At 38.8% G+C, this 16306-nt stretch overlaps 1 protein-coding gene across 5 annotated transcripts in view; it reads left to right on the forward strand.

The window, feature by feature from the left end:
• Positions 1-16306, forward strand: part of MAST2 (microtubule associated serine/threonine kinase 2) — a 197758-nt gene that overhangs the window by 65613 nt on the left and 115839 nt on the right. The window lies entirely within an intron of this gene.

Here is a 16306-nt window from a genome sequence, read left to right on the forward strand (position 1 = left end):
ACTGCATCTGACCTGGATGTGGCAGCTTTGTGTCCTGTCCTTACCTGATCACTCGCAATAGTTTGACCATGGCCTGGTTTGCAGGCGATGTGAGAATTAACTGAGAAGTAAGGCCATTTATGCTGTTCCTCAAGGACAATCTCAAAACAATGGGAAACACTTCATTGCAATTGCAAGGGCAGCCAATATGCCACTGGGATTATTATGATAGTAATTCCTGGTTGCGGAGAAGAGATTAGAACTCCACTGACAGCAAAATATTGAATAAGAACACTTGCTAAACACAATTTGAACTTTCAACAGAGAGAGAAAAACATTGCAGAAGACAGAAGTGGGAAAACCTGCTAACCAGTGACATAATTTTACAATAAATTGATTTTTGGACGTGGGAGGTTACCTTCTGATGTACAAGACATAACAACAAGCTAATACTAAAAGAATAGCCAGATAGACTCCATTTGTCCCCTAGTGGTGGGCAAAGTAGAACTTTCCCCAAAGAACATAGAATTTTAATTTTTACAAGTAATAGAAGATGCTGATGCATAAATAACACTGCCAGCAATCAGTGTTAGAAGATCTGAAACTTTCTCAGTTTATAAAGTTTGCATCTTCATCTCCAGAAGTTGATCAGGAGAGACCTGTCAGTCTCCTTTTATTGCAGTATTAATGGTGGAGATTAATCATCCGATGTATTTCCAAAGTTCATATCATAAGTATATGTAATATGGAAATTAATAGCTGAGTCAAAATTAAGGTAAATATTTTCATTGATTAACGTAAAGGTGCTAATTCTTTTTTCAATAGTGAAAGCCTTATTGTTTAGAGATGCAAAAACCTGAAATAGCAGCTCATGATAGTTGCTGGCGGAATGGGAGTCAAATGAGAAAACCTTTGGATACTTGGTAGCTCTTTCTTCTGCTAGAGAAAATTCTGATCCATGGTGTCGTCTTCAGCGGTTTGATTCCTACTCCTGGAGTGCATCCTCTTGTGAAAGGACGTGGCGATTTAGCCCCATCCATCCCAAATGACACATTTGTGGCTTAAGAAGTATTTCAGCTGAGACCTCAGCGTATCAGCAGCAGACAAATCTTCTCTTGCTGAAAATTGGGACTGATAGACTTGCAGCTAATCTCTCATAGCGGAACTTGTAGCACGGTGTACTAACAGAGTGGAGTAAAAAGCCAAAAAGGTTGTATGTAACTAGAGAGGATTCACTGAAGATGAGCCACAAAACAAACAAAAAAGTGCCCCAACAGAAAATGGCAATGGCAGCCGTAAAATCAGATAATAAAGTGATCCTACCATGAAGGCAAAAAAGCAAAAAACAATTAATCCCCCCCAGCGAATCAAACTAAACAGAAAACAAAAAGCAAACAGGCTTAGTGCAGAGAAACACAGGCATATAGCAGTGGCCATGTTGTCACTAAAAAAAATCCTGTCCTTAAGCAGATTAGGAAAATTCTTCTTGTGCTAAGATTTCCCAGTTTGCCTACTATATATATAGTAGGCCATTTTTGAATGCCTCCTTAAATTGTGCATCTAGAAAATGCATTCCAGAAACCTGTGGCTTTTAAGCCTTTTGTTTTCCAGAGAAAGAAGTCACATGTAATAGAAGGTGTTACAAATAATACTGCAGTCTGTGCTGCATCAGTGTATTGGAACAAAATTTACTCTTCTGATTTCTTTGAAGCTTGCATATGTATAAATGATAATATATTGAGCTTTCCATTTATCCCAAGAAAATAGAATTTCTTTCTATGTGTGTGTATTCATAGAAATTGTGTGGGTATATATACATATGTATGGAACAGTGTATACACGCTGTCCAATTGTATCTCTTTAGGGCCACAGAGAATGTAGGTACTTCATAATCTGTATTGTTACTGTTTCAGAAGCATGGTCCTCTGAAAACTAGAAACTTTTAATTTCCATTTCCAGCACATTTACATGTACCCATTTGTATGCATTATTTCTTGTGCCAGCATTGTCCTTTGTTCTGAGTAGCTTTCCTTCCATGGGAATTCTCACTTGATTTTACTCAATGAATCCAAGAGACTGTCCTCGCTGCAGCCAAGGACTACTTTTGCTGGAATGATGGCTGCCAGCAGTTGAATATTCATTTCTTTTAGAGGAACTGGAGATGCTCCTGTGCTGAACTGTGGAAGGCACTGCTCAATGCCTGTGCTGCCACACTGCAGGCCTCTGAAGCTACCTCTCCTCTTTTAGCTAGAAGGACTAGTTATTTCCTCTCTTCTGAAAACTTGTTCCTTAAAGTGGGTGCTTGGGTTTGTGGGTTTTTTTTTTTTCCCCTTAGTTTCAGGCTCAAGTATATATTACATGGGAAAATGAATTTTAAGAATAGTAGCTTGCTGTCTTGGCTAGGAGTCTGGCATTTGTCTTTGTGAATGATATGACCAGAACCAGACATGGCATCATAGCTGCTGATGTGTTTCTGATTGAGCTAATGGCATTATAATAATTTCCATGTTATGTTCCATCCCGTTCTTGACGCTGCCTAACAGCTTGTTTGCCTTTTTTTTCCCCAAGTGCCAGCTGTACATTGTTTTCAGTGAACTGTTCACAGTTTCTCCCCTATTCTTTTTGAAATTAGTGCTACTTTGGCCTTACATGGGTGTATGAGTAGTTAGTTGTGTATCTATTGATTCTGGCATTGTGTTGACCACTCACCTAATAAGTTCCTCACTGCTAGGGATCTACAGAAAATCTGCATGTTTGGTCTTGTGTAGGATGTACTAATGTACTGTGTGCTGGCATTAGTGGAAAACCTTGAGGTCTCCTATCTAACATTTTGCCGTAATAAAATAATTTATTTCTGATCTTCTGCATTTGTTGTTTATTTTTTTCACTTCTGTAAGATGTTTCACATGCTTAAAACATTACCCAGCTTTCTGTTCAAGCCCATGGGATAGTGGGAATGCTTAGCCTATTCAGAGATGCAGGAGTGCAAGTAACAGAATTTTCTAATTTGTACAGTGAACAGTAGACAACAAAAAGGTTGGCTGTCATCAGTGAAGAGAGAGAATATCTCACGTCAGCATTTAAAAACCCCCACAGACCCAACAAAACAACATCTGTAGGATGCTCGAGGAGGGATACTCTTGAGGCTAAATTCAGGTTGCCAAGTGGGACACTGAAATATAAGATTTCTGTGATAACATTCTCTGTAGTACCTGCCAGCTCCATGTGTAGGACTTGGTAGGCAAGAAGAGATTAGCAGCCCCGATGTGTGGATGAGATGATGGTGTAAAGGAGGGATTAGGTGCAATGGGAACCAATGAACCTTTCGGGACTGAAGGCATCTGCCCAAGAAGAATGCTGCACCAAAGTCAAGACAGAGTTTTGCTGTGGGTGCTAAAAGTTAAAAAGAATGTAGAAGACTGGAGACCAAATCCATAATAGCATCTCTTCCTGGAATTCAAACTGGTCTTCCAGGAAGCACTTATATATTATGTCCAAAATATTCTCTCTATTGCTTATCTTAATGACTTGTCCTAACTTTGCAGCTTCCCTCACCTTATTTAATGTTTCCTGATTGTTGTCACTGTCCTGAGCTGAGAGTTGGTAGTACAGTCCTGGAACTGCAGGGTTTTTACTGTTACAGTCTGGGGTTCCTGCCCACAGAGATTCCATGATGCTTTTCTTCTATAATATTTTTATCTTGGTAAACTTTATGTACAGAGCGACTTCCCTGCCCATACATCTTAATCCAGTATTCCTCAGAAGTAGATACTGACAACACTTTATCCCATAGGTTATCCTCTTGTGAGTAGGTGTGTGGGATGCCTGTCACAGAGGGCGGTTGGTTGATGCCAAGTATGTTTTTGTTTTCTTTTTCAGGCTTCTAGAATTAATGTGGAAGCACTTGTATGTTCTGCTTTGTTCCATTGCTTGGTATTGCACAGGGCAGCTAAGTGGTGTTGTAGGCAGATTCATTTCTCTCTCCTGGACCTTGCTATTATATTGTTCATTTGCCTGTTAGGTTTTTCAGCCCTTTCTTGCTCTCTGCCTTTCTCAGGCTTCAGGGACTTATTTACCTTGATAGGAATCCCTGAACCCATGAAGGCAAAAGCCTCTTAGGTATGAAGAAGAGCACAGATGGAGATTTTCAAACAGTACAGTTGCCTTTATTTCCCACTCTTTGCATTGAAATTAGTGAAAATTTGTGCAGTGAGGTCCCTATATTGTTTTGAAAATACCATCTTCTTTTTGTCAGTCATTTGCTTTGTCAGTTTTATATCCTGTACATTATCTCTCTAGGACTGGACAGGCAGTGGAATGCTATTTAAGTATACTGAAATAAGCAAAACTTGAAGACTGAAAATAAGGTTTAGTACTCTTCAGGTAGTTATTTTACAAATAATTCTTTCTAGTTTGTTTTACGGTACAGATTCTGCTTCCTAGAACTTGTACGCATTTAAATGCTCCATGTATATCTGTGTTTAATGTTAAACTTGGGTAGAGAGGCTTATAAATATTCAATTATAATTATTGGGAAAATTAAAAGAATATTTTAGTCATCTATAATGTCTATTGATTTTTAAATAAGTAGGCATAATGTCTATTGATTTTATTTTTTTTAAGCAAGTCGTACATTGCAATTTAAGCAGACTAGGCATAAATGCTGGCTAGCTTCTTACAGCTTCAGGCAAGGGAGGGAGTATCATTTGAGTTGCTTTACCTCCAGCTGAAATATATTCCAACACCATGTTAACAAAGCAGTGCACTTTCCCAGGGGCTCATCTCCTAGTAAGACAGAAGACATACTACATCTGAAAAAACTGCTTTTTTTTCCTCTGAAGATAGCTAATTCTTTTGGTCAAACCTCTGATAGTTCTTGTCTCTGTGTGAGACATCTCAGAATTTTTCTTTGATAAATGTCAAGCCGATGTTTTAATTTGTTTCAAAGATAAATACTTCTATAAAAATAAATGATGGGCAGAAAATAATCTAATTTATTATTTAAGATGATAGTGGGCAATTAATGACAGTGAAAAAACCCAAGAGTGTTACCTGTGACTTGCTTTTTTTTATCATATAAGTGAGAAAAGACCCTTTAAGATGTTAAGTCTAAAATGTCACTTAGCATATATGTAAATATGGGGTAAGCCCAGAAGCTGCACTGGGATTACTTTGGGTTTATGTAATATAAGTCCCCTATAGCCAGTCATCTGTAATTTCTGGACTAGATGGTGGTTTTTCTTTCCAATGTTAAAATTCTGAATTCAACAAACACAAAGTTCATATTAAAAATAAACCCTCAGATCCTGAAAGCTTCTGTCTGTAGGTGTATCTTTCCTCTTACCTAAACTGAAATGCTTAAAATGCAGCAGTGAGTTTAGTGTAATATTTTAGCCCCAAGAATAGGATTTAAAGGGGAATAACCATCTTTTCTTTTCTTTGCTGTGCTTTTACTTTATGAGAAACGAAAAAGTGAAAATACTTAAAAAAAAAAAAAAGTCAGAATACGTTGGAGCTATTTTATCAATTTCTAAACTGTTTTATTGAAATGAAAAACATCAGTAATCACAGAATTTAGAGGAGAATGAATGAACTTAATTCAGGTTTTGTGTATGCAATGAATGATTTTACAGGGTCACTTGATTCTTTTATTAATCCTTGGTTCTGGCTGCTGAAGTTGCACTTCTCTTGTGAGAATTTGGTGAGTCATGCAGCTTGTGGCAGCCCTGGCTGAGAGAAAATGTTCATGTTTAAATATGGATTAATGAGTTAAACAGTTAAAGGAAATAAACTAAGGATTTTCTTGATGGAGAAGACAGCTTATTGTACCAAAGAGCATATAGGTAGAAGGTTGCTGTTGCAAAGTTAAATTTTGACTCTCACTTTGCAAGCTATTTAGGTTATTTCTTCAGAGATGGTCACTAAACTTTTTTTTCTTTAGCTTTTTCTTTGTAATTTGATCCCTTTCAAACAAAAATGCAAAAGGTTCTGTCAAAAGTCTTATAAGAATTTTTTCTCATGAGTTAGCATCATGAAAATTAAGTGTTTTAATATCTACAACAACTATTTTTTGTATAAATTGTCCTCTAACATATACGGCAAGCACATAAAAATTGTAACGTCTACTCTGAGAAAAGCTATTGAATTGGGGCTGATAGTGGAGTGAGATAGGCAAAAGAAAATTGCAGCAAAACTGCTGAAAAACAACAGTGAGAAAGCTTGGGCAGAGGTATACAGCTGGGTTTTAGGTGCTTGCACTACTTCTGTACTTAATTTTTTTGATGTACTAAAAATTTGCCTGCAATATGGTTTACACTTTACATGCTACTTTTTCTTTCCAGTACATATAACTGTTTCTAAGTTGTATGAAGTGTGTATTAGAGAAGCACGGACGTAGATTCTGCTATTCCAATTCTCCTCTGGTACAGTAAGGACGTTGAGTTAAACCCAATGTATTAAAGACTTTTTGACTACCCAGAAGCTATTGTGAGCTGAATGCCTTAACCATGCATTGAATCTGAAAGTGTGAACAAGGATGGTAATTAGACGAGCTGTTGTGAGATCTGTCAGGTTCAGGAAAAGCCCCTTCCCAAATCCTCTTTAGAGAAAAGGACTGTTCAATGACAATTTTTGATGCATTTGCAAGTCTTGCAAAGACTTCAGAAACTTCTTCTGTACCCATTGGTACAAACTAGAACATACCTTAAAGTCTGCCTTTGAAGCTGACGGATTCCTGAAGGAGAAATCTTGCGGTTTCTTCCCAAAGACGTAAAGGATGAAGAGAACTCTGTGCTTTATAGTATGGAAGAGTAATGATGGTACAGATGGTCCTGAACACCTGAGAGGCTTTTCCTGATGATGAAGTCAGTGTTTGGTCTAATTTGAAGTATGGTAAAGGACAGAAGACAGAAGTTTTAGAGATTGATTAATATCTCTTGTCTTCATGTATTTTCAAGAGAACTCATATTTATAATTTAAATGCAACAGAAAGAAAATCCTAGCCAGAACATGTCCTTGTAATAGAATCAGCTGTTTCTGTCAGTCCATTACAGGGCACACTAATCGCCCATCAGAACTAAAAGTCATTAGGCACAGTCTGCAGTTTCTCAAATCTGTGCTTTGGGAGTGACTGTCTGTATTTTACCAGTACTTTAATTGGGGATGAATTTTCCTTTACTCTGAAACAGATCTCTTGGCACCAAGTACGTCTGAATTATCCGACTGTATTAAATGTAAGATTGTTCAGAAATATATCTGTGGAAGATGGTTAGGTATATCACATGCTTTTTCATATGAGAAATCTTAGAGATCCCAAAACCTTAGTTCACTTGACGTTTGCACAATTTATGATACACCTGAAGGATAGGCCTGGATGTGGTTATTTAAAAATGTGCCCTGGGATGAGGTCAGTCAGTGCCTGTGGTTCCCAGCTCTGTCACCTTTCATTTTGAAAGCAGTAAGATGTTGGTTTCCCAAGATATGTTCCACCTCCTCTAAGCCTGAGGATTGTCTTGCATACACCAGTATAAACCTTTCACCCATTCAGTTTGATCTGTAAATTCGTCTTGGGTTTGGCCCAGCACCACTTTGCAGGTTCCCGTTTTATATTTCACCTCAGAGCATTGTCGCATATGAACATGACAGGCAGTGTTGTTCCCTTGAAATTAAGATAGTCCAAGATTATAATTTTAAAATTAGGATAAGGTTGGTGGTTATCACAGTTCCACCTCACTAAAATTGAGAGGACCATTTAATTGCCCTTTTTTTTGTCTTTATGGTTATTTTAAATATTCCTAAGCAGATAAAAATACTTGTTTGAAAGTATGTGTGAAAGAGATGATAGGAGCATGTTTCAATTTAATGTTTGTTTTTCACTGAAAATGTTGTTTTCCAGAACTAATTATAAAAAGGGAGTTGTAGCAATACTTTGTATTATAACGCTGAAATGAGTCACACTAAGTGTGTAACCACCTCATATTTCCAGGGGATGAATGTCTTCCTATACACATGATACAAATGTCAAACTTCTGCGACCATTTGCTTTTGCTGTAAAAAAAATATTTATTATCTGGGAATGAAGCAACAGAGCCCTTTCTTTCATCACTTCTATCAAGGATTTATGTTTCAGTTTGGCTGCAGCTTGGAGCCCAGCAGACATAAGCAGTATCAGAGACTGCTCACTTTTGAGGGCAAAAAGAGAAGTTAAAATTCTGTTGTCTGCTTACAAAGCTGTAAATACTGGCTGGCATCTGCTTATTCCAAATATTCACGTGGTGCTCATCATGTGGCCTTTAACTCTTCCTTTGCAAAAAATGATCAGACCCTTTGCCTGTCCCTCCTTCCCTGTTTCTGTTGAGCAGCAGTGATTTGAGAGGGGTAAGCTGAAATGTTTAGCTAGTCTACATGAGGCAATGAAAAATTACATCTGTTTGTTCTGTAAATAATGTCCATTCAGAGCAGATGTAATTAACTACTGAACTTAATGGATGCCTCGTGAGGTTACAGATGCTATCAGTCATAAACTAGATGAAGGCAAGGGAGCTTTATATGCTTGGAATTCCTTTTAGGACTAATTACTAAATATCTTTAAAATTGATTGCTTATGCTTTCAATTTCTGAGAGTGTTTTCATATGATCTATGTGGAATGGACTTGCTGCAGCTTTAGGGGAAGATGGGAGACGCCTCTGTTCTTGAGGCTTTTTCATAGAATCACAGAATGCTTTGGGTTGGAAGGGACCTTAAAGCCCATCTAGTTCCAACTCCCCTGCCATGGGCAGGGACACCCTCCACTAGACCAGGTTGCCCAAAGCCCCATCCAACCTGGCCTTGAACACTTGCAGGGAGGGCGCATCCACAGCTGCTCTGGGCAACCTGTGCCAGTGTCTCACCACCATCATAGTGAAGATTTTTTCCTTGTATCCAATCTGAATCTACCCTCTTTTAGTTTAAAGCCATTACTCCTCGTCCTATCACTTCATGCCCTTGTAAACAGTCTCTCTCCAGCTTTCCTGTAGACCCCTTTAGGTACTGGAAGGCTGCTGTAAGGTCTCCCCAGAGATCTTATTTTTGAGGAGCTGAAAAGTTTCTCTTCCCTAGGACTTTCCCCTAGAGCTTTACTGTTAGGAAACTTAGTCTTATTTCAGGGATTGCCAAGCCATCCAGCCTTCTTGAGGGACTGGTCTGACACAGATTTTTTTTTTTTTTTGTCTAAATTAGTTGAGAAATACACAGTTGTAAAGATAAAATTCTGTTGAGGTGTCAAAAGTCTTAGCCTGATGTTGACAAAGCAACTGGAGACATGCAGAGTGCCTCTCAAAAACAACCACCAAAACTTCATTTCTGCCTGTCCGCTTCCCAGATACTTCATGACCGGGGAGTTGGTGAGAAACCAACCTCATGGAATAAACAGAACCCTTTGGACTGTTAGGAGATACCTTCTGATGTTGTTAACATTGAGCTGACCATGTACCTTTTCTTGGTCCAACTACAATGTTAGAGATTGTTTCTCGAACAATATGTTTCAATATAATTTTATTTGTAAGCTTTGATCTTTTGTTCACAGTGCGTGTTAGTAGTGCACTGAATTGATATGAGCTGGTGAGCAGGTCCAGGGATTTTCATGAGACGCACGTCATTTTATATAACTTTTACGTGGGATAAACGAGAAGGGTCCCAAAACTCACCAAAATTATGCTGAGCTTTATTGTTAATTTTTAAATTGAATAAACGATGTTTAAAGGTTTTTATAAATAAAATTGGTGGTCAGGTAGCATTGATGCCAGCTGTCAATTCTTTTAGAAACAACCTTTTAAGGAGTAGATGTGTGTATAGTAGAAATGACAACTGACTTAATCATAGATAATATTAGTATGAGCCAACAAGGCAGAGAATAAAACTGGATTTATTCATTTGTAATGCTCTTGGCATTCTTAGCAGCTGTGACTGTTTCCTTGTGATCGTTGCATGCCCAGTCTTGAAGGAATTTTTGGTGCAAGTCAAGACAGAGTAATTTTAAGAGCAGTTTCTAACAATAGCATTGCAGCTGCAGTCCTGTATGTCTCTGAGATGATGCTCTTCTCTGCATTTTCCAAAATTTTGTAGAATGTGACTTTTTGACTTAGATTTCTGAAACTGGTGCAGTCAGGTAAAATGAAAGAGAATTTTGAACAGTCGCTCCCATTATTTTGGATGACTGTTCAGTGCTGGGCAGGCTGTTTCACACATAGGATGGATCAGTAAACTGCTTCATGGCCTTGTAGAGCTAGAATTAAGTAATAAGAAAGATTAATGAGCTGTCTAAGCCATGTGCTTTATTCCTCTCAATATTCCCTCTCCCTTAGGCTAATTTGTGCAAAACTATAATACATATAAGGAAGACTTGGAACATTTATTAAGGGTGTTATTTCTCAGGTTTCAAAGTATAACCTGCCTTTTATTTACAGAAGACTACCACGCTTCTCGCTTTTTATTTCGTTCATCCACATGCACATTTTGGGTATCTGTTATTGTTTATTTCGGGGAATAATGGTCTTCTGAAGCTACTGCTGTTGCAATTTATGGATTGTCTGTTATGAGAATAAATTCACCTTTTTTCTTCTGCTCTGCTATTTTTTTCCTATGCTTCTGCGGCTAGGACTCTGGGTTGCAAAATTCAAGCTGTAATCTTTAAATTTACTTTTCCTGCAAATGAAATTACATCTTCAAAACATGATCTTTTATGTGCTACATATCATTTAAAAATAACTTTGGCAAGTGTATTTGAAGAGGGCTGCTGCTATGCTGGTTTTTTTGGCCTTGAGGAAAACAATCAAGTTGATAGCAAATTAGTTTGCAGACATCTAAGGCTTGAACAGCTGAGTTACTGTACCTGCTATTCTTGATGTGACCAGGGTTCTCAGAGGTTGCCTTTAATTTTCAGAAACCATTCACTGTTTAACCTCAGCTGAAAAGCTTGAGATCAAATATGAAACTAGCTATTTTCTCTACTCTGAAAAGAAAGAGACTGCTGCTTGACTGATAGCATGAAATTAGAGTGACCCTGTGTTCTTAGTCCCAAATAACAGAGAAAGGAATGAATCCTGCGGAGGAAGTGAGACTTGGAGAATTGTGAGTCATTCATTGCTCTGGCTAGCAAGGGATGTGCGTGTACCACCCTGCCTGCGGCTGCAGACGCTGCTCCTCGTGTAACTGGTAGCTCAGCAGTGGCAGCTGGCTTATTCCTGGGGCTGGGCAACTCTCTGCCCACTTGGGAATGTCATTTCCATGCATTGGTTTTATTGTCATCTGCCTATCTAAGCCATGATGGGTGGTTTCAGCCATATTAGTTAATGTGAGCGAGTCCATTACTGTGTAATGTTGTATTTTGGGCTTGAAAACATGATGTAATGTACAAAATATGGAGTAGCCACTTCAGACTACTAAAACATATATGTGTGTGTGTATATATATGTGGGAGTGGGCACTGAAAATATTCTGAGGAAAGTGGGAATTCCTGTCCATTTTGAGATTTATTCTGGAATAAATTTAAGTCAAGTAACCAATACCCCTAATGACATGGAAAGCCCTGAGGTTAAGTGATATGAAAGGTTAGTGGGCAACTTTTGGAGGCGTATATTCTTGACAGATTAATACGCAGATGTGACCTGGATCCTTAGCTTTGCCTACAAAGGAAGGACTTTGTGGTGTCCAGGCAGGGGGGCTTGTGGGGGAGGGGAAAAAAATTTGCTGTGTTTGAGAATTTTGCTTAAAGTTTAAAGGGCTTTTAGCTTTATTTTCTTCTGCAGTAACTGTAATTTGAAATAAATCCAAAGGCTTTTTTTTTTTTTTTCTGACTAGTAAGGGATTTCTAAGCTGAAGAGAAGAGAAAGGCCAGAAGATGCTAAAAACATTAAGTGCATCGTTGGCTGATTCATAACCTGTGGGTCTGAAGACTGATTTAAACTGATTATTTAGATAAATAGGGTTTCCTGTTAGTGAAACAGCTGAGGGTTTTTTCCCCCATTTGGTTTTAAATGTTAATGTACTTTGCAAATGACTTTTTTACTGACATGTAACCTCTGTTGAGGTAGAGGACTAATCCAAATAATACATTTAATTTGCTTTGAAATTGTAGTATGTTTAGGGTAACACTGGGTGAACATGTATACTGTTAACTATTGTAGTGCCACACGCATTGTCTGAAGGCTCTGGCACCTGGATGCCGGGAAGGTGAGATTTTTTAGGAAAGAGCAGTTCCAGGCAGTTTGGCTGGTACTGGGAATATGGGAAGATGTGCTGGGGCTAAGATATCCATGGCAATTCAGGATTTGTGTTATTGCAGGCAGAAATTCTGTACAGTGTGGGGAAAGGTCTGGGAATTAAACTCTGTGTCCTCTCAATATTTTGGATTATATTGGCAAGAGCGTGGGTATTCATTTTCTGTATTTTAAGCATCTCTGTAGCTAAGCAGATGATCTAACAGTATGATCCTGAATTTAGTTTCTAAGAAGTCAGTAAATTATAGAAAATATCTGCAGCATTTTCCATAGGTTAATCTGACATTCAATACAGATATGCTTTTAGTGTTGCTATTTAAAATTCTTTGCTGATAAGTTTGGGAAACAAGTTCAGATGTAATAATTTCTAGAGAGAAAAATTGAGAAGTACGGTTTTTAATAACCATTTACAATGATACAGTGAAAAGAAGGAAATTATTTTTCTTGACAGATTCTGATAGGAGAAAGAGAAGCTTAGTGTGGGGTGTTTTTTTTAATCACCATGAAAAATTTCTTCCTGTTAATCTGATGGATGGATTACAGTTTGTCCTTGCACAGCCAGGTTGTATTTTCCATCAGAACTGGAGATTCCAACCCTCATTATATCATTTCTGTAATGCAAATGGTTATGTATAGAAAGAGATTTAATTAATCCCCTGCTGGTTGGTAGTATACCCTAAAGCAAACATAGTCAGCAAAGGAAAAAAATTAAAACATGAGTGCATGGTACCAGGTCAATGAGTGTCAGTGGAATTTCATCATCTGTGAAATATTAACTTATTAACTGAAACGTATTTACTGTTATAGCTGTAAAAATATTTGTCTATTGTCCCAGCTGGTATGATAGTGAGCTACCTCGCAAGAAAGCCAAGGTCAAAGGCAATCTCAGGAATCACGCTGTCTGCTCTGGCAAAAATATGGAACATCCTGAATGTAACGCTGGTTCTCACTTTAATTTGAAAGGACTACATTTAAGCTGCCATCAGTGCAGACTCTAGCATCCAACTTTGCCTGTGGGTCTGTGCCATATGCGCAGCTACATATTCAAGGACAAATTACAAGACTGAGAGAAAGTGACAGTTTTGAGTGATGGGCTCCTGTTTTCTTCACGCTTTTATAACGTAACATATCTGTTTAAAAGATATGGGTTGTCTTGTAGGTCAATGAACAAATAGATTTCCAGACTTTATTTCCATTTCATTTTGTGTGCATTATACGTATGCAAGAGGCCAGCGCTCCTCCTGCTCCCTGAAACATTCCTGTTTTCAGACACAGTTTCTGTATACAAGAGATCACAACAGAATGAATGTCCAGTGTCTCTGCACTAAACAATATATTATGTAAACAGAAAAATGATGCTTAAAATGGCCAATATATTTTTTCTTTCACCTTCCTTGCTGCCTCAAAAACGATAGGGCCAGTGAGGATCCAGTCCTGTTGTGAAACCTGAACTGTAGTGTGCATTACGATATCCAACTGATTTCATATCTGCGTGATCTGAGATGACAAACAAGATAAAAGGAAACAAATATAAGGAACTCTTTTGAAGGAGGGTATTTGAACCAGCTTTTTATAAGTTCCACAATGCTGAATTTCTTTCCCAAGGTTCATTTTTAACTAGTTGTCTGAAAATCTGCTGCTTCTTTTGTCATCAGGTTGCATGTTTAATTATGCCTTGAAATATGGATCTGATAAAAAAAATTAACTTTCAGAACAGTCTGTTCATGTCATTTGGGTACTGCAAGATCTAATACATTTCTTATTTTCTAGTGATGTAGGATCTGTGAAAGTAGTTATTTGTTTCCACTTCTGAAAGTTCTGTGTGAATAATATGCAATGATCTTTTAAAATATTCTTATGCTATTTATCACTTCACATAAATCAAATATAAATGTGAGCCTCTATTTTGAGGGTTATATAGTTGACCTAGAGAGCAGGTGGCATAGAGGCTAGCCGAGGTAATAATGGTAATATATATAGGTACTGGCAGCACAAGTGCTCAGGGTGGCAGATGTGCTGTTGGAAGAGGCGGTTTGGAATCTTGAATGTTCATGTGTCGTTCTCATCACGAAAAAATGTCCTTTAGGATAAACTAGCATATTTACTTATAGGATTACAGCTGTGCCCTGTAAATAGTGTTTCAGACCAAGCAGTCACAGCTCAGCACTCTTATTAGTTATCTTACCTCTTAAAATGTGATTTATTTTTTCAGGATACAGGGACGTGTAATGTCAAACTCCTTTGTGGAGTGAGTGGAAACCAGTCAAATCATACCACTTCTCTCATCATTACTATCTAAAACGTTTAAGCTGTACTATAAGACTGATTCTGAGTAGAGTTTCACCTTTGTAGGGTACTTGTGAAATGCTGTTGGACTTCTGTTTAATCAGTGGTTTTGTAGTGCTATTTCATATGTTTGAAACTACCCTATTATTTTTAGATGTAAACTCTCAGTTGGTCCCACTGCACACATTACAGTGTTAAGCCATGCTAAGACCCAGCTGAGTCTCCACCCTGTGAGTGTATCCCCACCTCTGGTTGGCATTTTCGTTGTCTGCTCTGTCCTCCGGATATCTGCAATGTTCTCCTGACAGCAGACATCCTCAAATAGCCTGTCGTGGTTCAACCCCAGCCAGCAACTAACCACACAGCTGCTTGCTCGCAGTGAGAAAACTTGTGGGTTGAAATAAAGACCATTTAATAGCAAAAGCTGCTCATGCAAGCAAAGCAAAATAAGGAATTCATTCCCCACTTCCCATGGGCAGGCAGGTGTTTAGCCATCCCCAGGAAAGCAGGCCTCCATCACCCGTAATGGTGACTTGGGAAGACAAATGCCATCACTCCAAACATCCCCCCCTTTCCTCCTCCTTCCCCCAGCTCTATATGCTGAGCATGATGTCACATGGTATGGAATATCCCTTTGGTCAGTTGGGGTCAGCTGTCCCAGCTGTGTCCCCTCCCAGCTCCTTGTGCACCCCCAGCTACTTGCTGGTGGGGTGGGGTGAGGAGCAGAAAAGGCCTTGGCTCTGTGTAAGCACCGCTCAGCCGTAACTAAAACATCCCTGCGTTATCAACACTGTTTCCAGCACAAACCCAAAACACAGCCCCATACCAGGTACTGTGAAGAAAATTAACTCTACCCCAGCCAAAAGCAGCACATAGGTGCCCTGAAATAGGTCATCAGTTCTATTGCAGTCTGCTGCCTGCTTGCTTCCATCTCCAGGCATTTTCTTTTCTCTTCTCCCCAGGATGTAGCTTTTTTAGACACTAACTTGCAGGTGATTCCGAAGAAGCACAGCTTATAATTATGCTGCTCACAGTTGTGTAACTTCCAGCTCTGGTGCTTTTGCATTGGCTCCTCTGTCCATGTCTGGTTGGGAGGATTCTCAGAGGGGCTGTCGCCAGCCCTGCTCTGGAGAAGCAGGAAAGGGTGAGTAGCCGGGAGGGTGCAGCCTTGGCCTTTCTCCAGAGGGCAGGAAAAGTGCTGCAGGAGTCGGGCCATGGCTCGCTGTACAGCTGATAGGGTTTTTGAAGGGGATTTTAAGACTTACATGGAATGAGACATAGGGGAACAACAGGTATAAAAATTGATTGCTTTGATTGTGCTCTTTGTTGTCAAGACCACATAGGTATTGCATTTGAACTACTGCCTATTGATTCCACAGCTGCACTGCATTTCTCAAGGTGGAGGTGCAGAGTGAAAACAGTTGCTACATGGATAGAATAATATTTCAATTGCATTGAGACGTCATCTGCTGATACTTTTTTCCTTCTTTATTTGGAAACTCAGTTGATCACAGATTTCAAAGGATTATTTCAGAAACAAAGCCCAAGTCAGTCCTCCTTCTAACCTTGCATGCATTCAATCCTGAATTAGCTACATTATAGGAAGTACTAAAGGTAATATTGTGTGAGTAAAACAAGTGTATGGTAAAGGAAAAGGTTTGTCAAGTCCTGTTATTGGCCCACAGTTCCCATGGTGTATGTCTGTAAGTTACAATTACTGGAGCTGTGCTGCTGCAAGGAAGTGTTCTCTCTCTAAATGACTTTTCAGCCCTAATGACTAGAGCAA

Source organism: Grus americana, chromosome 8, assembly GCF_028858705.1.
Source record: "Grus americana isolate bGruAme1 chromosome 8, bGruAme1.mat, whole genome shotgun sequence".
Lineage (NCBI taxonomy): Eukaryota > Metazoa > Chordata > Aves > Gruiformes > Gruidae > Grus > Grus americana.